Consider the following 17,894-nt stretch of genomic DNA (forward strand, 5'->3'; position numbering starts at 1 on the left):
AGCTACCATCTTGACTGGGTTTTAGGCAGAGTTTTATAAAGGGACTAGAGAATACTCGCTAACCCATCTGGGTGGTTAACCAAAGGGATTAGTGGCAAGAACCTCTACTATGTATGTGTTACATCACCCATCTCATACTTTTTTTTATTTGTTTCCTTCTAGACTCTGAGTCACTGAAGGGTGTTTTTTATTTTTATAAGGTGTAGCAGAGTGACATAGTAATTGCTTAGTAAATGGTTCTTCAGTGAATATATTAATATTATTACTGAATGTATATTCAATGTCTGTTTTTCTTTTGTCTTAGAAAATTGTGTTTTTAAAAGCAGATACTATATCAGCTTATTTGATATTTATGTGACTATGAAAGTTGTAGTAATTAAGGGAACATTGTACTTGTCCCTTTTGTTACCTTATGACTTCCACTGGAAAAAGCCTTTAGAGCATTGAACCTTGACAGATCATTTTGACAAAAGTTCATTTCAGGATACCACTGAGTTTTGGTAATTGTAACTTGTCTTCTCCATTCTTTGTTATGTGTTGAATGCTAACTACCAGGAAATGTCTTTGACATCACTTCCTAAAAACTTAATCAGCAGAATTCTGTAACATTTTTCTTTTGTAAAGCCCCTACCTTCAGATTTTACCTAAGTTTCTTATTCTCAACAGATAACTAATTGAATGTTTTATTTCCTGAAGATAAATCATTATTTTAAATAAAACCATCTGACCTGAGCATGGTGGTTCATTCCTAGAATCTCAGTACTCCAGTAGCTAAGGCAAGAGGATGACAAATTTGAGCCCATCTGGACTACATATGGAATGCTGTGTTAAACAAACATGAAAGTAAATAATTTGATTATCATTACTTTTTATTTTCCTGATTTTCTTTATATGTTACATTATTAATATACCATGATATTCAGAGCTGGAGTTGAACTCAGGGCCTTATACAGAATTCTGTACTTGTTATACAGAAAGTATAGGGTACTTCCTGAATATCTAAGTTCTCATCACTGAAGAGACAGTGGAAAAGAGACTGATATAGTCCCTGCTCATGTGGAACATATGATTAAGCAGTAATTCTTAGGGTCCTAGCTTACATGAACATATAATTAAATAGTAATTCTTAACTTTTGGCAGTCCCAAGTCTAGTATGTCAATGGTAATACTTTATTTTTGTCTAAATTTCCCTGAACAAAGATTACATGCACTACCTTCAAACTTTTTTTTGGTGGTACTAGAGTTTGAACTCAGGGGCTTGCTAGACAACTGTTCTATTGCTGAGTCATGTCTCCAGGCCTCTTTAATTTTTTTGTGCCAGTCCTGAGGCTTGAATTCAGGACCTGGGTGCTGTCGATGAGCTCTTTTGCTCAAGGGTAGCATTTTACTACTTGAGCCACAGCTTGCTTGTGTGCTCGCGTAGGTGCTCTCTCTCTCTCTCTCCCTCTCTCTCTCTCTCTCTCTCTCTCTCCCTCTCTCTCTCCCTCTCTCTCCCTCTCTCTCTCCCTCTCTCTCCCTCTCTCTCTCCCTCTCTCCCCCTCTCTCTCCCCCCCTCCCTCACCCCCTCTCCCTCCTTCCCCCCCTCCCCCTCCTTCCCTCTCTCCCTCTTTCCCTCTCTCCCTCCCCACCGCCCCCCTCTCCCTCCTCCCCCCCCTCTCTTTCTTTGTTCCTTTTTTGGTACTTCCTGCCTGGCCTGGCTTCAAACTGCAATCCTCAACTCTCAGCTTCCTGAGTAGCTAGGATTACAGGCATGAGCCACAAGTGCCCCTGCTATGTTGATTAGTTTTTGAGATAAATCCTCACTTCCTGTCCAGCTTGAGTCCTGGACTGTGACCCACCTATTTTTAGCTTTCCATTGTAGCTAGGATGCCACTTACCTTGTTTCTGTTGAAAATGAGTCTCTCAAACTTTTTTGGCTAGGCTTTCCTGGAACTGTATAATCTGAGCTATCCATGAAGCTAGGATGACCAGTGTACAAGCTGCCCCCAGCCATGAATTGAAAACTGGTCTCATGTGTTTGGGCTAGCCTTTCACTGTGATTCTCCTATTTTTAGTGAGGACTATAATTTATTTTTGGTAATGTTTTAGATGGCTATTGATGTTTCAACACAAAACATGATATTCTGGATAATAATCTGATATTTTTCAAGTAGATAAAATGAAGTCATTGAACTTTATGGTTACTTAAGTAACATTACTTAAAATAATAGCATTGTTTATGAAATGGATTTATTTTTAAAAGGCTTCTTAATTAAATTAAATTAATTTATTAAAAATTTCCCCTGGTATTCAGGGCCATTTGCTCTTGCTTGGCTGTTTTACTCACAGCTGGCACTCTACCACTTGAGCCTTGCTTCCAGTTTTATCCTCAGGCCTCAGCCTCCTGAGTGGCTAGGATTACAGGTATGAACCACTGGGACTAGGCAAAATATTTTATCTTTTTGCTCTTTTGGTTTTTTTTTCTCCATCTGTCTCTTGATATAGAAAAGATCAGAATGGAATTAAGCAACTGTTGACATTAGTTACCTGTGTAGGTAAGATGAATTAGAGGAATAGATCTTTCATTTCTTTCTTTCTTTCTTTTTTTTGGCCAGCCCTGGGCCTTGGACTCAGGCAGGGCCTGAGCACTGTCCCTGGCTTCTTCCCGCTCAAGGCTAGCACTCTGCCACCTGAGCCACAGCGCCCCTTCTGGCCGTTTTCCATATATGTGGTGCTGGGGAATCGAAACGAGAGCTTCATGTGTAGGAGGCAAGCACTCTTGCCACTAGGCCATATTCCCAGCCCTATTTCTTTATTTTTTTTTAATGTAGGCTAGCTTTACCTCCCATTTTACGTTATGTTTTATGTTCGTATTATATATATTTATATTATGATTAATACAAATTTTTCCAAGACAAATTACAGTTTGCTGAACTCTTTTTTTGAGCATTTGACTGTGTTTTGACAATAGCAAAATATATATACCATATACACATAGTATTAATAATTATCAAGGCATTATACATTAAGATACATTTTTATATTTTAAATTTTCAAATAGGTGAAAATTAATTAAGTGTTGGGAAAGATATGTTAGAATTTTACTCACTATGTTGTTGCTGGGGTTACTATATTTCGTGTCATGGGAAATAGTTAAATGCTGACCTGTTAATCTCATTTGTGCTATTCTATCTCAGGGAGATAAATGAAAAATTACAGTTAAAGTATGCATGAAGAATGGTGCTGGAAAATTATTTTATAAAAGTGAAAAGTTACACATGATCAAAGTTACAGTTATGGTAGGATGAATATCAGTTAAGAGTACTTTGGGGCACAAGTAAACCCAGTAATCAGTGGCTTTCTGAATAGAGAGCATGTTCTCTCACATGAGAAGAATTTAAGTGCTTATAGGCCTTGTGCAGTGGCTCAGTGATCACATAAACTTTTTTGGGGGTTGGGCATGTGTCTCATTGGTAATGTGTGTGCTTAAGGTTTGCAAATCTAGTTTTTTCCATCTTGTTATTCCCAGTGTTTGTCCTTTGTGTTACATTTTGAGCACAGATTGCTATAGCTACAAACATTAAGACCACCATGCAAAACAGCAGAAATATTTGCTTGGGTTATTTTTGGATTGAGTCTCCTTTATCAGTGAATGACAAACTTTCCCAGAAGTACTTTCTCGTGGTCTCCAGCAAACATTTATATATATATCTCTTGGTCACATAGCCATGTCTGACCACAAGAGTCTAAGAAAGCAAGCAGTTGGCTTTCCAGATTCTGTTGTGGGAAACTTCATAGTGGAGGGGTTTAGGAATATGGTTGGTTTTTTTTTTTTTGCCAGTCCTGGGACTTGAACTTAGGGCCTGGGCACTGTTCCTGAGTTTCTTTTGCTCAGGGCTAGCACTCTACCACAGCACCACTTTCAACTTTTTCTGTTAATATGGTACTGAGGAATCAAACCTGGGCTTCATGCATTTAGGCAAGCACCCTACCACTGAGCCACATTCCCAACTCCAGGAATGTGTATTTTGAGTAGTCATTCCACATCATGTTACACATTGTTTAAGTTTCTTATGGCAAATTTACTTGAAGATCTATAATATAACCAATAAAAATGATGGTGTAAAACATATATTTAAGAATTATTGTCTTCAGAGCTTGCCATTAGTCTCTTACTGTTTATTTTGGACTAGGACCTAGTTGTTGACTAATATTTATAAATATTGACCTAAAGGGTAGCCTATTATTAGCTTGTGCATATTCCTTGTGCATATTTTTATTTCTTTGAAACATACCTTATAGGCAATTGTGTAAAATGTCTTATATTTTAATGTATTTACTACCTGTGTCTTCAAGTATTGTATTATTTCTGGATTTATGTGTTTTTGTTATATTAGTTTGAATCTTTTTGAAATTACATTTCTATTCACTTTTGTTCTGTTCAGAAAATAATATGTTCAAGAAACATTGTTAGGCAATAGTGATTCAGAGGTAAATAAGACACAATTCATATTTTAAAGTAGTTAATAATTTACTAGTCATCTAACCTTCCCAGCCTGGCAATATGCTTTTAATGGACTTTTTAGTGTGTGTGTGTGTGTGTGTGTGTGCGCGCGCGTGTGCGCGACGCATGCTGGGGCTTTAAACTCAGGGTCTTGTGCTCTTGCTTAGTTTTTTTTGCTCAGAGCCAGCTCACTACCACTGAGTCATACTACTTTTGGTTATTGAAGATAAGTGTCACTCCTGGTTGTCTGCTGGACAGGTTTTGAACTACGATCTTCAGATCTCAGCCTACTAATAGTTTGGATTACAGGTGTGAGTAACTAGCTCTTGTTTTGTAACGGGTCATTTTTAAGAGTGGCGTAATGAAAATTATGAGAGGCTTCTATTTGTGAATTAGTAGTAGTCACATTCAGGCTTCCCTTAAGGATGTTTAGGCTTCACTTTGTAGATGGTGTGATTTTAAGTCAGTTGGGTTTTCTGTTAAAAGACTCCCAATGTCATAATTAAATCTTTTTTTCTTTTGAATTTATTCATTTTTCTAGAAAATAATTTTCTAGTTACATTTCTTGAGAGATAGGGCCTAGATGATAGGGGTTGTTGGAACTTTCCTGGGACAGGAAGTTAGAGGTCTCATCTTTAAAAACTTTCTATTGGGCTGGGGATATGGCCTAGTGGCAAGAGTGCCTGCCTCGGATACACGAGGCCCTAGGTTCGATTCCCCAGCACCACATATACAGAAAAACGGCCAGAAGCGGCGCTGTGGCTCAAGTGGCAGAGTGCTAGCCTTGAGTGGGAAGAAGCCAGGGACAGTGCTCAGGCCCTGAGTCCAAGGCCCAGGACTGGCCAAAAAAAAAACAAAACAACAAAAAAAAAACTTTCTATTGTTCACTTTTTTGTTATTTAGTGCCTCATTTTTATCTTCTATTTACTTAATGCTTTTGAGTCTAAGACCTGTTTCAATTTCTTCACTATAAAATTCTGGTGTCTTATAAAGATAGAAAAATTATCCTCTGAACACAAATAGTAAAGGTAGATTCTTTGGATATGATATATTTGCATATTTTATATAAAGATGTTCATTTCATTCTCTATTCAGTAATGACAGGTATTGAACCCAGGGCCTTGTATACATGAGACTAATGCTCTACCACTGAGCTATATCTCCAGCTTTATATAAAAGCCTGTTGTTTTAAGCCTCATGACACATTACATCTACCCCAACTATGCATGTCATCTTCTAATTCCTAAGCATTTTAAGGCACTTTTGAGGAAACTCCTAGCTTCTCTGGATTTTTACACCCTAAAAATTTATTATCTTGGACTCCCATTGTCCCTTTTCAATGTTTTCTTTGATCTTGTGTGCTTATCTATTTTTAAAAGATTTATGTAATGTTATGAGTTTGAGGGGAAGTGTCTATTCTATCATCTTTTAAAATCTCATATCATCATTACTACATTGAAAGTGCATGGATTTATTTTCCATTATTTAACTTCTTTTAATATCGTTTGGTTTTTCACATAGCTGTCAAGTTCTATAAATTATCTCAAGGGACTTTTTAGTAGTTCATTGTATATCTTCATTAAGACTGTACATTAACTTAGTGTTAGCTTTGTTAAGTAAATTTTACTAATTAAAGCAGTAGTGCCCTCCTTTATCCCTCTTGGACCAATATGGGAGCTACTAAGTTAATCAAAATATGTAAGATAATTCATGCCAGGCATAGGTGGCTCACTCTTGTAATCCTAGATATGTAAGAGAATACAGTCTGAGGATCACAGTTTGAAGCTAGCTTCAGTAGGAAAGCCCACAGAGACTCTTTATTTCCAATTAATGACCAAAAAAGCCAGAAGTGGAGATGTGGCTCAAGTGGTAGAGAACCGTCTTGAACAAAAAAGCTAAATAAACAGCACACAGGGCCTGAGTTCAAGTCCTGGTATTGGCACAAAAAAATAAAGAAGTCAGTTACTTAATGTCACTAGCCGTACGTTTCAAACACTTATAGCCACTACAGGTAGCATAGTGGCTTTATTGTATACCACAGATAAAGAACATTGTGATTATTACAGAATAAACATAGTGCTGGACAGTGCTGTTCCAGAGTGGTTTTGCTTTTGTTTTAGGGAACTAGGGATCAAACCCAAGACCTTGTATGTATTAGGCAAGTCTGTGACTACTGAGCAACAGTTCCAGGCCCTTTATGGAATATTATAGTTTTCTTCAAGTCTTTATCTTCTGCCCTCAATAAAATTACTACCAATGTATTCATTTTTCATTTGTCACTATTATAAATAAAATCCCTTTTAAGTGTTTACTGCTAATAAATGGCATTATGTGAAAACATCATTATAGAACTGTGTGGACAGGCTACACAGAAGATGACTAGATCCTTTCTTTTATTATTTTATCTTAAAATTCCTGTTTTATTAACCAAGTGCACAACAGATTTATGCTGGTTTTAAATTTTTGTTCTTCTAGTGACCAGAATATTTATAACCTATGTCTAGGTACTTGCTGTAGAAAACCTGGGGAACTGGTAATCACAGTTTGACTTGGTGAATTTGATTGGAGCAAAGGGAACATCTTGAAAATTTACATGAAAAATCCTCACGAACTATTTTTGTTCAGTAGAGTGAATTTTCTGCACTAACTCCAGATAATGTCTTCCATTTTAATTGTATATATGGGAGAATATATGGAGAACATAATTTTTTATAGTTGTATTTTCCTTGTAGACTCCTTCCTTTGTATCAGACATCATTGCTTTGGAAGTAAGTTGTAATACAAATGATTGGTTATATACTTGGCCTCAAGGTACTGGACCATCCTGCCAAAACTTGAGTTTTCCAAGTTCTTTTGAGTGACCTACTTACAGATCATATTTAGAATAGGAAACTATAACAGATTCTTAAGGTTTTGTTCTTTGTTTTGCTAGTCCTGGGGCTTGCACTCAGGGCCTGAGCACTGTCCCTGGCTTCTTTTTGCTCAAGGCTAGCACCCTACCACTTCTGGCCCTTTCTACATATGTGGTGCTAAGGAATTGAACCCAGGGCTTCATGTATGTGAGGCAAACACTTTACCACTAGGCCATATTCCCAACCCCTTAAGTTTTTCTTTTTAAAGTAGTGATTTTGTTCTTATTTTTAGAGGGTAACCATCTGCCCTATTTGTAGATTGAGAATGAAGGAATGATACTGGGTTTTATGGACTTAATTTATATCCTGCAACCTTGCTAGCTCATATGTGATTTTTAATTTTTTCCAATTTCTTTGGAAAACATTTACATAGTCACTGTATTTGTAAAATACAATAGTTTCTTGATTAATGGAGCTGGAGATCCTCATGTTAAATGAGGTAAGTCAAGCTAAAAGAGCCAAATACTACATTTTTGCTTTTTGTGTAGTAAAGTATTAATTAAGACATATTCATGGATACATACATACTTAGGTGTACATGTATGTGTAGGGGACTGTTTGGAGGGATGAGGTGAAGAAGGAAAAAGCCATGAGTATGATAGACTAATGTTATAATACATGTGTATGTATATGGGCATAAGGAATGTCACTGAAAACCATTGTATAATAAAGGCCTAAGGGAATGGGGAAATAGTAAGCAATAGAAGTTCGTCTTGCTAAAGTATAATATATTCATGTATGACATGCCATGATGAAATCATATTACACAGTTTAATATACACTTAAAATGATGAAAAAAAAGAACAACTAGAAAGTAAAACAGGCACTGTTGGGAGACAGGTTCTAACAGGAGAGGGGAGGGCCAACAGAGGGTGAATGAAAGTGAATGTGGCTAAAATACTTCACATGCATAGGTATAAACAAAACAGTGAAAGCTGTCAAAATTGATTTAAGAATGGGGAAGAAGATAAGGGAGAGTGCCAGAGGGGCTGAGTTTGATCAGTGTGCTTTGTATTAATATATAGAAATATCATAATTATGTAAAAATTACTTGAGAAAAATTAATACTCCTTTGATTTCCTCTATCCCACCTATTGTATAGTATATTTGTATAGTATATTTTTCTGCAGTGACCCCCATATGTCTTCCATTTTAATTGTATTCATGGAGAAATTCTTATACATTTTTTTATAGTTAAATTTCCTTACAGACTCCTTCCTTTATGCCAGACACCATTGTTTTTTTGCTGGTACTAAGGCTTGAACTCAGCCTTTTACTCACTCAGCCTTTTCATTGTTTTTCTGGTGCTCTACCACTTGACCTGTACCTCTGGTTCTGGCTGTTAGCTGGTTATTTGGAGATAGGAGTTGATGATTTGTCTGCCTAGGCTGCCTCTGAATCCCAGTTTTGGTATTGCGCCACCAATGTCTGGCCTTTTTCTTCTTGAATAAACACACAGTTGTATATAAAGCATTTTTATTACTGTGTTAATGAAATAGATGACAGTGTCATTTTAGATCATCTTTAAATCTTCTTTAAGTGTCATTGTAACTTATTTTTAGGCAGGTGGTGCCAATCCAGTCCCTGAAGACACAGTTCTGATTGCTATAATCCTGAAAGTTGAAATCGAGAAAGATAAAAAATTTTAACATCTAAACTCCCTCTAGTGACAGTCCCAAAAGATTAAGATTGCTGAAATCCTGAAAGTTGAAATCCCCAAAATCAAAATTTCCATTAAGAAGTTAAGGTATAAAGCATTTGCTTTCTCTGTACATCAGTTTGATAATAAAAATTTGAAATAAAAAAAAGAAAGCATTTGCTTTGCACATGTGAAGTCCCTGTGTTCAATTCCCAGCACTGCATTGAAAGTAAATGGAGGGAGGAGAATGGAGAGGTGTTGAGGGTGAATATTGTCAAAGCAATTTATATGCATATTTGAAAATAACAATGAAACTAATGGAAATTATTTTTAGAAGGGGGAAGAAGAGGATTAAGAAAGTGATATAGAGGGTGAGGTTGATGGGATACATTGTATACATGTATGGAAATATCACAAAACCTTGTTTTGCAACTAATGTATGATGATAAAAAATTTTTAGCCAGGCGCTGGTGGCTTAAACCTGTAATCCTAGCTACTCAGGAGGTCAAATAATAATAATAAGTAGGATAATATTCCACTACAGTATTGCAAGGTATTCTGCTTTTGGATGCAGAATAATTTTTTCTGTTTGTTTTTCTATGCCTATTGTCCTCAACAGCTCTGTATGATTCTCTCTTTTTTTTTGTATTCCTTTTTTTTTTAGTTGTGGGGCTTGAACTCAGGATCTGGGCGCTGTCTGGAGCCTCTTTGTGCTCAAGGCTAGCATTGTAGCACTTGAGCCACAGCACCACTTCCTGTTTTTGAGTGGTTAATTGGGAATAAGAGATCATGGGAAATTTTCTGCCAGAGCTTGCTTTGAACAGTGATCCTCAGATTTCAGCCTCCTGAGTAGATATCATTACAGGTGGGAGCACTGGTGGCTGGCTTCTTTTTGCATTCTTAATACTAGTCAGGTGGGAAGCACTTACTAGGCACTTAGTGAATCTGTTTGGAACACTTGGAAAATTCAGTGAGACATAGGAAACAGCTATGCAGTAGTACCGATTAAAAAGATTAGTTATATAGCATTTAGTAGAGTGTTTTATAAATATTAAGGACTCCAGAGTGCTTATTTTCTTGGCTTTTGACTAAACATTCATACAACTTCCATATAGAAGTAAAAGAACATTTGTACAGGGGCTGGGAATATGGCCTAGTGGCAAGAGTGCTTGCCCTGTATACATGAAGCCCTGGGTTTGATTCCTCAGTACCACATATGCAGAAAATGGCCAGAAGTGGTCCTGTGGCTCAAGTGGCAGAGTGCTAGCCTTGAGCAAAAAGAAGCCAGGGACAGTGCTCAGGCCCTGAGTTCAAGGCCCAGGAATGGCCAAAAAAAAAAAAAAAAAAAGAACATTTATACAAGATTTTTTTTTTCCAGGTAGAAAGTAATGTGTTCTTGAATTTCAGAGAAGATTGAGTTGAGTATATACATGTTCAGATTTGGAGGAATCTGAAAATAAAAGGGCATTGGGAAGATGGGAGGGAAGACAGCAGAGTAAAGGCCAAGGCCTATGAAATTCAGGCTATATCTGAACACTGCTTCAGGTTGGAGCTTTGAGAAGAGATTGTGAAAAACAACTGGAAATGGCAACTGGGAATGGGGGTTGAGGACAGATTGTGAAGAAACCTTATTCCATTGGATGTGTTTCTGATCTATCTCTACGGTACCTTAAACTTATAAGTTCATACTTCACATATGAAAAATAAATGCTTTAATTATGAGAGTGTGGTCCTTTTAGGATGCTTTCTTAAGCCAGGCTCCAATGGCTCATGCCTGTAATTCTAGTTATTCAGGAGGCTTAGATCTGAGGATCAAGGTTCAAAGCCAGTGAGTGATTCAAAGCCAGCCTAGGCACCAAAAAGCTGGATATGGAACTGGGGTTTAAGTGGTAGACTATTGTGATTTGAGCAAAACAGCTTAGGGATAGCCCCTAAGCCCTGAGTTTAGGCCCCAGGACTGGCAACACACACACACACACACACACACACACACACACACACACACACACACACACACTTCTTTACAGCTTACATATTTCTCAAAAAGCAGTTTTATTCAATTCATTAAATTAGCATTAGAAGTTTGTTGGATCTTTCTAACCATAAGCAAAATCATATATATGTACACACACATATCATTTGTACATCCTGAGATGCAATTTTAAAATTCAGAGATCTGTGTATAGGATAATTACTTTATCTGGATTATATTTCCAATGAGAGTCATATTTTTATATACACTTCTATTGTACAAATTATATTCTTTTCAACTTATGTGAATTTATTTCACTTGAATAATTTTTGCTTGGGTTGGAGTACTTGAACTAGTTTAATGATTTTTTTTTTCCTGAGACCAAGACTTGAACTCAATATCTAACTCATTTGCTCACTGGCTAGCACTTTATACCTGAGCCATGCCTTCAATGCCAGTTTTTTAAGATACTGAACATTTGGTGGACTTGTTTAATTCAGATCTACAAGCTGTTAACAAATTTGACATTCTGTTCCTTTTCTTGTTAAGAGCTTTCATTTTCTTAGTCCTTAACATTATTCTTCCAATACTACTAGCGGTTTGGCTTTATTTAGTGGTAATATGGCTGACATTTTTCTTTTGAAAACAGGTGGTTTTTTGTTTTTGTTTTTTTTTTGTTGCCAGTCCTGGGCCTTGAACTCAGGGCCTGAGCACTGTCCCTGGCTTCTTTTTGCTCAAGGCTAGCACTTTGCCACTTGAGCCACAGCGCCACTTCTGGCCATTTTCTATATATATGTGGTGCTGGGGAATCGAACCCAGGGCTTCATGTATACGAGGCAAGCACTCTTGCCACTAGGCCATATTCCCAGCCCGAACAACAGGTGTTTTAAGATAAAAATTTTAGTTGGAAAAAAAATCTTTTAGCTTTGAGATGTGTAAGTGTTAGATTGAACTCATATGTGTCTAGTCTTTGGATTGGGCCTTAGCCTGTGTGTATCTCTATATGTATCTCCTTAGCCTCTGTGTATCTCTATGTGTGTCTACATGGCTCTCAAAACAGTGTAACGTTCTGAATGTGGAGGCATACTGCTGTAGTCCCAGTACTAGGGAAGCTGAAGCAGGAGGATAGCAGATTCAGGGCCAGCCTGGGCTATATAGCAAGATCCTATCTAAAAGAAGAAACAAACAAACAAAAAACAGGGTCTTCATGAATATTATTATTTTTGCCAGTCCTGGGGGCTTGAACTCAGAGCCTTGGTTTTGTACCTGAACTTTTTTGCTCAACATTACCATTTGAGCCACAGCTCTATTTCTGACTTTTTAGGTGCTTAATTGTAGATAAGAGTCTCACAGACTTCTTACCTGGGCTAGCTTTGATTCAGGATCCTCAGATCTCAGTCTACTAAGTAGGTAGGATTACAGGCATGAGCCACTGGTGTGTAGCTAAATATTAAAATTTTAGATGTCACAGTACTGCATATATCAATAGGAATTCCTCTGCTGGTTGATATCTTTTTTATTAATTAAATTTTGTTGACAAAGTGTTATGCAAAAGGGGTACAGTTACATAATAAGGCAGTGAGTACATATCTTGTGATATCTTACACCCTTGTTTTTCTTTTCCTTCCCTAGATCAGGTAGGCCTATATACAATACAGTACCCAGTGTACCAAAATCATATACAGTTGTTGGTTGATATCTTGTTGGGGTTTTTTTACTCTTCCATGTGTGTATATGTGCATGAGAATGCATGTGTATATGTGTGTATATGTACATTTTTAGTTTTTATTCAGAATCCACAGTTTAATTACAGTCCAACTAATGTTGGAGAGGAGTAAGGAAAATACAGAACCCAAACTGTTGCTGTGAGAGCACAAAAACGATAAGGTATTTTCAGCAGATGATGGGAAAGGGTGCTCTCTTGAACTATAGAGAGAATGGTCTAGTGGTGCTAAATGTATTCAAGTTGTCCACTGTCCACAATGTTGATATTCTTGGTCGAAAGCCCTCTCTGGCTTCTAGGATGTCCATACCCTCTTTCACCCTCTCAAGACCACATGCTTGCCAACCAGCCACTTGCTTGTGGAAATGTAGATGAAAAGCCAGGAATCCTTTGATTCATTGTGAGTAGAACCTTTGATGGATCCTCCCTCTCTCCCTTTTAGTTACTTATTTTAGACAAGGGTTTTAAATGTAGCCCCCTGAGTGTGGGATCACAGATGTGTGCCACTATGCTCAGCCGGAACTTGGTTTGTCTCTCCTATATTCTCCTTTGCAACAGGCTTAACTATAATGAGTAGTAGCTATTACCAAACATGTGATTAAACTGAAAGTATGTTGATTAATTTTATTTTCGTACCTGGAGACTGCTAACAATACACTCATGAAGAAAGAACTTGGCAGAGTTTCAAAAAGCTAGTATGTACTAGTCTGTTGTGTGACTATGGAAGATGCCATACTTCGGTGGAGCATAGAGCTGGAGTTGTGAGGTGGTTCTGTTCCTTGCTTCATAATAGCTTATTTACCTTATTTTTGATCATCTAATTATGTCACAGATGTGTATGTGTAAGTGGTTTTCTAAATGTGCTCTTAGATCAGCAGCATGAGCAGTAGCTGGGTACTTGCTGGAAATGCAGATTGGCAAACTGCAAGCCTGAATCAGAAACTGGGAGAGGATCCCAAAGCAGTCTGTGTTTTAACATGTCTTCTAGATATCACCAAGTCATGATTCTGTCATTAAGAGAGAGGACTAGAGGCAGTGTTTACATGGGAGAAAACCCACTAGCAACCTATATTAAAGAGTATAAATAGGGGTTGGAGGTGTGCTCAGTTGATAGGATGCTAGCTAATGAATGAAAGCAGGCAGGTACTGAATTTGAGTTCTAGTCTCAAACCTTAAAAAAAAGTAATCCAGAGTTTTTCTAAGGATACAGGTATAGTTTATAAGAAGGGATTAAGGCATAAGGCAGATTGAAATTTTGTGGTATGGTATTATTAATATAAGTAAATTATATTACTGACTTTTCAAATATTTTGCTTGTTATTTGTGAGTTTGTGTTCAAGTTGAAAGGAGACCTGGGTGCTTGTGGGTCATAGTTGTAATCCTAGTTACTCAGGATTCTGAGATCTGAGGATTAAGGATTGAAACCAACCTGGGCAGATAACTCAGTGTGAGACTTTTGAAAATACCTTTTCAGTGATTTCAGGTTTAATTCTAACATTTTTTGATTGTAAAATATTGATAGTTTTCATTAGTTTTAGTAAATTAAGTGGTTCCTTTTTTTTGGGGGTGGGGGGCAGTCCTAGGCCGTGAACTCAGGGCCTGAGCACTGTCCCTGGCTTCTTTTTTGCTCAAGGCTAGCACTCTGCCACTTGAGCCACAGCGCCACTTCTGGCCATTTTCTGTATATGTGGTGCTGAGGAATCGAACCTAGGGCCTCACGTATACGAGGCAAGCACTCTTGCCACTAGGCCATATTCCCAGCCCTAAGTGGTTCCTTTTTAACATTTTCTTTATCTGATACTATGTCTGTATACTTACAAGATTCTTGTTTCTTTTTTTTTTTTTTTTTTTTTTGCCAGTCCTGGGCCTTGGACTCAGGGCCTGAGCACTGTCCCTGGCTTCTTTTTTGCTCAAGGCTAGCACTCTGCCACTTGAGTCACAGCGCCACTTCTGGCCATTTTTTGTATATGTGGTTCTGGGGAATCAAACCCAGGGCTTCATGTATATGAGGCAAGCGCTCTTGCCACTAGGCTATATCCCCAGTCCAAGATTCTTGTTTCTTATACAAGCTGAGTATCCTCTATCTGAAATGCTTGGGACCAGAACTGTTTCATAATTTTGGATTTAGAATATTTTCATTGATCTCATTGGTTGAACACTCCATATCTGACAATCCACCGTCTGAAATGCACCATGATGCTCAGAAGATTTCAGATTTTTTTTCTTCTCTGTGCTGGCACTGGGGAAACAAACGAAAAAACTTGACTTCAGAGACTCAAGTTCTCGCTCAGCTTTCTTGCTTATGGCTGGTTCTCTGCAATATGAGCCACACCTTTAGTACAGTTTCAGGTCTTGACGATTTTCAGATTTCAGATTTTATGAATTAGGGATGTTCAAACTATGTGTATCCTTTTGACAAATTAGAATTGCAAATAATATAATTTACTGTTTATTGGGCAGACTACATGATGACGTACTTGCCTAATACTGTTAAGTTTTCTGTGTTTTCTTTTTGGTTACTAGGAAATGTAAGATCTACTCTTAGATAAACTTATAAAAACTTATAAAGCATCATGGAAGTTTAACAATTCTTTTCCTTGGAGATAATTCCAAATTTAAAAAAATGTGCCACTGTATTTAGGTTTACTTATACAGATACATAGAATATACTGACATGAGATTTTTAAAATATATTTGTAACACTTAAAAGATATTTCACACCTTATCTATTTGATCAGATTGAATTTTTCTAAAGATATATAGGTAGCATGCCAATTTCATTTATGTTTCCCTGTTTCTGGAAAGTTCAGCAGTGTTTATTTTTTAAGAATATTGAGGGAGGAGGTGGGGGAAAAATGAGGGAGGAGGTAACAAACAAGTTGAATAAGAAATGTACTCATTGCTTTACATATGAAACTGTAACCCCTCTGTACTTCACTTTGACAATAAAGAAAAAAAGAATATTGACATTTTGTATAGATAGGTGAGATTTCTAAAAAAGTAATCAAAAAAAATTTTTTTTGCCAGTCCTGGACCTTGGACTCAGGACCTGAGCACTGTCCCTGGCTTCTTTTTGCTCAAGGCTAGCACTCTGCCACTTGAGCCACAGCGCCACTTCTGGCCATTTTCTATATATGTGGTGCTGGAGAATCGAACCCCAGGGCTTCATGTATATGAGACAAGCGCTCTTGCCATTAGGCCATATTCCCAGCCCACATTGGCCAGCACTTTAAGCACAATGTTGATGAAATGTTTGCGGGGACATGGATATTCTTATTTGTTTAAAGTTTATTATCTCTGTTTCTAGGGTTTCTTTGTACACAGTGCTAGCTTTTGAATTGAGATTTTTATCTCTAAGAGTGTTGGCAAACGATTTCAAAATTTTAACAAAATCTTAAACTGAAAGTATAATTGGAAGGATTATAGAAAGAACTTTTTTTCCTGAGCTAGCTGATAGCTAACCTGACAGCCTACTGGCTTCTACCAAATACTTCACTTTTTATTTCTTATAAACGAGTACTCTCCCATGTAACCATATATCACATCAAAGCCAGAAAATTAATGCTCTTTGGTATTCAGATCCCATTTTTGTCCCCATAATGTCTTACAGATAATGCAGTTCAGAATCATGCACTGCATTGGGTTTTCTTGTCTATAGTTTTCTTCAATTTGGAAGTTTTTCCTTAGCTTTCATGAACTAATATTTTTGAGGATTATAAGAAAATTATGTGAAGTGATCCTCATGTTAAGATTGCCTGCTATTTCCTTATGTTTGATTTCAAGCTATGTGTCTTTTGCAGGCTCTCTCAAGGCACTCTGTGGTCATGGAGTGTAATAGACTTTCTATACTTTTATGTTGCCTTGGCCACATAATCGCATCATTGTAATCATTTTCTTTTGCAGTTTTGAGCCATCTCTTTTGTTGAAATATTTAACTAAGCCAGTGCTTCCAAGCAAATATGGATAGGGAAAGCAAATACATTGGGAAAACATGGAAATAGCCAGTGTTTTGGAGACTGGGTCATAAAGAAGACTTTGGAGTATTAAGAGTATTTCAGAAATATATAGGAACAATGATAGAGGCAAAAATGCAGAGTTAATAAAGTTTAGAGAACAAAAATTTGTAATTGATGTTTTTGTTACCTCATTGATTAGATAATTGCATTGATTAGATAACTTACTTATTAGATAATTTGGTTATTATATTATTGGATTCTTAAATTTATTAAAGCCATTTTAAAGAAGAATGTGTGAAATTCTGTTTCAGTGTGTTGCCTGGCCAAACATGTTGGGCTACCTTTTCCTTTCAAATTTACCTTTAAGTACATGCATTATTGTTTAGGTACAATAATTATCTCGCTACAGAAAATATGATTTCAAAATACTTTACGATGATTGAGGCACAAGTAGATGTCTGGTGTCTTTTCTTACGTATATAAAATTGAGTTATTTTCAGTCTACTTGTAATTATTCTAATAAGATAAAAATTGTTTTAATTGAAAGGAAAATTTTGAGGGAGGAAGGGAGTAACAGGAATATGGTGCAGGGCTGGGAATATGGCCTAGTGGCAAGAGTGCATGCCTCATATATATGAGGCCCTTGGTTCGATTCTTCAGCACCACATATATAGAAAATGGCCAGAAGTGGCGCCATGGCTCAGTGGCAGAGTGCTAGCCTTGAGCAAAAAAGAAGCCAGGGACAGTGCTCAGGCCCTGAGTCAAAGGCCCAGGACTGCGCCGCCCCCCCCCCCCAAAAAAAAAAAGGAATATGGTGCAGGAGGTGAATTTGTTCAAAGTGCACTGTATGCATGTTTGGAAAGATCACAATAAAACCTACTCATATTACAAATGTATGTGAACTTAAAGAAAGGTAAAATTTAAGAGCTCATTGAACTGAAAAAAAATTACAGTGTGTATGTCTTGGAGGTTATAAGAATGACTATGTTCATTGTAGTACTGAATAAATATAATTAAGTTTTATTCTGTATGAATTGGATAGGTCATCCTTAAATGTTAAATTCTTGCTAACTTCAAATGGATACCATTGTAGATATAAAAATAACATCGTTATCAATCTTGGTTAATATAATAGAAATTATGAGTGTAGTAGTATGTGAGAATAATGAAATTCATAGCTATCTTTCAGAAACCTTAAGTAAATGGAGC

The 17,894-nt window shown here is 37.0% G+C and overlaps 1 protein-coding gene across 2 annotated transcripts in view; it reads left to right on the forward strand.

The window, feature by feature from the left end:
• Strn (striatin) overlaps positions 1–17,894 on the forward strand; it is a 94,218-nt gene that overhangs the window by 12,741 nt on the left and 63,583 nt on the right. The window lies entirely within an intron of this gene.

This window comes from Perognathus longimembris, chromosome 8, assembly GCF_023159225.1.
Source record: "Perognathus longimembris pacificus isolate PPM17 chromosome 8, ASM2315922v1, whole genome shotgun sequence".
Lineage (NCBI taxonomy): Eukaryota > Metazoa > Chordata > Mammalia > Rodentia > Heteromyidae > Perognathus > Perognathus longimembris.